Consider the following 4,493-nt stretch of genomic DNA (forward strand, 5'->3'; position numbering starts at 1 on the left):
TTTGCTTGAGAGTTTTTACACAGATGTCTTTAGGTCTTTATATAGATACTCCTATTGAATTAAAAAAAAATGTTTTAATAACAGCTTTATTGAGATAAAATTCAAAAGGCGTAAAGATCACCTATTAAAGTGTACAATTCAGTGGTTTATAGTATAGTCACAGAGTTTTACACCATTTCTGTCTAGTTTCAGAACATTTTATCACCCCCAAAAAGAAACTTCTACCCATTGGCAGTTACTCCCCATTTTCTCTTATCCCCAGCCACTCATAACTGCCACTCTACTTTCTGTCTCTACAGATTTGCATATTCTGGACATTCTATGTGAATAGAATCATACAATATGTGACCTATTGTGTCTGGCTTCTTTCACTTAATGTTTTCCAGGTTGACCCACGTTATCGTTCTGGATACAAGTCCCTTACCAGATACATGATTTGCAAGTATTTTTCCCATTCTGTGGGTTGTCTTAATTCCCTTGATGATGTCCTTTGAAGTACAACATTTTTTATTTTGATGAATTCCAATTTATTTTTTCTTTTGTCACTTGAAATTTTGGGGTCATGTCTAAGAAACCATTGCCTAACTCAAGGTCACAAAAATTTACTCTGCTTTTAAAATTTTATAATTTTAGCTTTATATTTAGATCTATGATCCATTTTCAGTTAATTTTGGTATATGGTGTGAGATAGAGACCCAACTATATTCTTTTGCATGTGAATATCCGCTTATCCCAGCTCTATTTGTTGAATCTTATGTGTACTTTCTTGTATTGAATGACCTTGACATCCATGTTGAAAATCAGTTGATCCTAAATGTAAGAATTTATTTCTGCACCCCCAATTTTGTTATATTTTGTTTTATAATTGATCTACATTTCTATCCTTATGCCAGTACCACCATTTTTATTACTATAGCTTTGTAATAGGTTTTGAAATTATGAAGAGTGAGTCAGAAATTGTTCTTTTTCAAGATTGTTTTGGCTATTCTTGGTTCCTTGCATATCCGTGTGAATTCTAGGATCAGCTTGTCAATTTCTGTAAAAAGGACTGGGGTTTTGATAGAGATTACATTGAATATGTAGATCGTGTTGATATTGCCATATTAAGTCTTCTGATCCACGAACATGGGATGTCTGTCTATTTATTTAGGTCTTCTTTAGTTTTATTCAGTGATGTTTTGTAGTTTTCAGTGTACAAGTCTTGAACTTCTTTTACTAAATTTATTCCTGTTTTACTTATTTTGATGGTAATGCAAATGGAATTCTTTTCTTAATTTCATGTTTGGATTGTTCATTGCAAGTGTATAGAAATACAATTGATTTGTGTATATTGATCTTGTATCCTGTGACCTTGCTGAAGTCGTTAATTAGTTCTAGTAATTCATGTGTTTGTATTTCTTAGGGTTTTCTATATATGAGATCCTATTTTCAGTGAAAAGAATTAGTTTTACTTTGTCTTCTCCAATCTTGGCACCTTTTATTTCATTTTCTTGACAGATTGTCCTGGTTAGAGCCTCTAGCACACTGCTAAATAAAAGTGGTGAGAGTGACAAAATCTTGTCCTGTTCCTGATATTTGGGAAAAACATCCAGTCTTTTACCATTTAGTATGATGTTAGCTATGGGTTTTTTGTAGATGGCCTTAATCAGATTGAGGAGGTTCCTATCTATTTGTAGTTTGTTGAGTATTTTTTATCATGAAAGGGTCTTTGATTTTGTCAAATGCATTCTCTGTGTCTTTTGAGATGATCATGTGGTTTTTTCCACTTTATTCCATTAATATGCTGTTTTATATTGATTGATATTCACATGTTCAACCAACTGCATATTTGGGATAAATCACACTTTCTTATACTGTGTATAATTATTTTTATATGTTGCTGGATTTGTTACTAGTATTTTGTTAATGATTTTTATGTCTATAGTCATAAGGGATATTGTTTTGCAGTTTCCTTTCCTTGTGATGTCTTTGTCTGGTTTTGGTATCAAGGTAATACTTTCTCTTAACATAAGTTGGGAAGACCCTCAATGAGATGGATTGACACAGTTGCTGCAACAGTGGGTTCAAGCATAGCTATGGTTATGAGGATGGTGCAGTGTTTCATTCTGTTGTACATAGGGTTCCTATCAGTTGAATTTGACTCGATGGCACCTAACAACAACAACAACAGTATCTTGATGTAGGTCATTTTTCATTCATTATTTTGGATACTCAGTGTGTCCTTTTAATCTGAAAATGAATACCCCTCAGATACTTTTTTGCAAAAGCTTTTGATCATTTATTCTCTATTTTCTCTGTTATCTCCTTTTGTATTGCCTCTAATTTTCTTTCTTTTCAACTTTATATCTCTTCTGCTTTCTGGGAAATTGCCTCAATTTTATCTTCTAAGCTTCTAACCTATACATAAATCAAGAGGCAGTCATTCGAACTGAACAAGGAGATACTGCATGAATTAAAGTCAGGAAGCATGGGCTTCGGGTTGTGTCCTTTCACCATACCTATTCAGTGTGTATGCTGAGCAAATAATCTGAGAAGCCAGACTATATGAAGAAGAACAGGGCATCAGGATTGGAGGAAGACTCATTAACAACCTACATTATGCAGATGACACAACCTTGCTTGCTGAAAGTGAAGAGGACTTGAAACACTTAGAGATGAAAATCAAAGACCACAGCCTTCAGTATGGATTACACTCCAATGTAAAGAAAACAGAAATTCTCACAACTGGACCACTAAGCCACATCATGATAAGTGGAGAAGAGATTGAAGTTGTCAAGGATTTCATTTTACTCGGATCCACAATCAACACCCATGGAAGCAGCAGTCAAGAAGTCAATAGATGCATCGCATTGGGCAAATCTGCTGCAAAAGTCCTCTTTAAAGTGCTGAAAAGCAAAGATGTCACCTTGAAGACCAAGGTAAACCTGACCCAAGCCATGGTGTTTTCAATTGCCTCATGTGCATGTGAAAGCTGGACAATGAATAGGGAAGACAGAAGAAGAATTGACGCTTTTGAATTGTGTTGGCAAAGAGTATTGAATATAACACAGACTGCCAAAAGAATGAACAAATCTGTCTTGGAAGAAGTACAGCCAGAATGCTCCTTAAAAGCAAGGATGGCGAGATTACATCTCACATACTTTGGGCACGCTATTAGGAGAGATCAGTCCCTGGAGAAGGACATTAGGCTTGGTAAAGTGAGGGCCAGTGAAAGAGAAGAAGACCTTCAATGAGATGGATTGACACAGTGGCTGCAGTGATGGGCTCGAACATGGCAACAATTGTGAGGATGGTGCAGGACCAGGCAGTGTTTCATTCTGTTGTACATGGGGTTGCTGTGAGTTGGAACTGACTTGACAACATCTAACAACAACAACTTGCTTTGATTTTTGCCATCAGATTTTCCCATTAAGTTTATTCTTATTTACCAAGTGTTTATTTTTAATTTAGTATCTTTTTTTTTTTCCCCATGGATTAAATCAGTATCTTTTCCCATCTTGGAAGATATTACAGTGTTTTGTTTTGTTTTGTTTTTCAGCTCTGAGCATTATATCTGTGTCATGGATTGAATTATGTCCCCCCAAAATATGTGTCAATTTGATTAGGCCCTGTTTCTCAGTATTGCGTGGTTGTCCTCCACTGTGATTTTAATTTTATGTTAAAGAGGTTAGGGTGGGGTTGTAACACCCTTACTAAGGTCACAGCCCTGATCCAGTGTAAAGGGAGCTTCCCTGGAGTGTGGCCTGCACCACCTTTTATCTCACAAGAGACGAAAGGGAAGCAAGCAGAGAGAGGGACCTCATACCTCCAAGAAAGCAGTGCCAGAAGCAGAGTATGTCCTTTGTACCCAGGGTTCCTGCACGGAGAAGCCCATAGTCCAGGGGAAGATTGATGACAAGAACCTTCCTCCAGAGCTGACAGGGAAAGCCTTCCCCTGGAGCTGATGCCCTGAATTTGGACTTCTAGCCTACTAGACTGTGAGAAAATAAACTTGTGTTTGTTAAAGCCATCTGCTTATAGTATTTCTGTTACAGCAGCACTAGATGACTAAGTGTGTTTCTTCTGAGTTACTATTTTTGTTAGTTTTGCTCCTTATCTTTTCTGTTGGAAGTTTTCTCAAATATATGGTCATCCTGAGCTGTTTACTCATATTTAAGAGAAAGCAGTAGAATGCCGACTGGAAGGTCCATATGTGTGGGGGTCTTTGCTTACTGGCAGGCTTCACCTGAGCTGTTTCCCTGCAGGTGCCCAGTTGGGGGAATCTCCAAAGTTAGTACCTCAGGGCTCTCCGTGTGAGCACATCAGTTTCCCTGAAGAGGAGTCTTCTAACGTCCTTCTCAGGAACAAGGCTAGAACCAAGTAAAGTGGACCAGAGGCCTCAATGTTCTTTATGTAGATTTTTAATGAATCTTCCTGTTTTTAGTGTGGCTTTACATCGTACTGGAAACTCTGGTGGTGTAGTGGTTAAGAGCTACAGCTGCTAACCAAAATGC

This window comes from Loxodonta africana, chromosome 27, assembly GCF_030014295.1.
Source record: "Loxodonta africana isolate mLoxAfr1 chromosome 27, mLoxAfr1.hap2, whole genome shotgun sequence".
Taxonomy (NCBI): Eukaryota; Metazoa; Chordata; class Mammalia; order Proboscidea; family Elephantidae; genus Loxodonta; species Loxodonta africana.